This window comes from Crocuta crocuta, unplaced genomic scaffold, assembly GCF_008692635.1.
Source record: "Crocuta crocuta isolate KB4526 unplaced genomic scaffold, BGI_CrCroc_1.0 scaffold1468, whole genome shotgun sequence".
NCBI classification, from domain to species: Eukaryota; Metazoa; Chordata; class Mammalia; order Carnivora; family Hyaenidae; genus Crocuta; species Crocuta crocuta.
The window spans coordinates 633,291-633,644 of record NW_027531991.1 but is presented as its reverse complement, the minus strand read 5'-3'; the positions used below and the strand labels follow the sequence as shown (position 1 = coordinate 633,644).

The 354-nt window shown below is 54.1% G+C and overlaps 1 protein-coding gene across 1 annotated transcript in view; it reads left to right on the top strand.

The window, feature by feature from the left end:
- The window catches only part of ARX (aristaless related homeobox), an 8,275-nt gene that overhangs the window by 1,756 nt on the left and 6,165 nt on the right, over positions 1-354 (top strand). The window lies entirely within an intron of this gene.

Below are 354 nucleotides of genomic sequence, written 5' to 3'. Positions count from 1 at the left end.
ACACTCCCCACACCCAACCCCACCCCTACTCGGGGCTTTAAGTTCGGACTGGGACGATTTCTTTTCCTTCCCAGAGTCTCCCAAAGTCTCCCCGGTTTAATTTTTTCAAATGACAAGTTTTAGTTAGAGAAGAAAAGNCGAGCCACCCCCGCCTGATGCCCCAGGAGCCTGGTGGGTATCAGTTACGCTGTTCGCTGTTCACAGTGAAGCTGGAGCCCGTGGCTGCGGAGAAGGCCTTTAAAACAGATTCAAGTTCTGTCGTTTGAGGACTCCTAAAATAACGGAAGGAAGTCAGAACTGGGCAGGGTTTGGTATCCGTACATCTGGGGGGTGGGGGTGGGGGCGGCGGGTGCC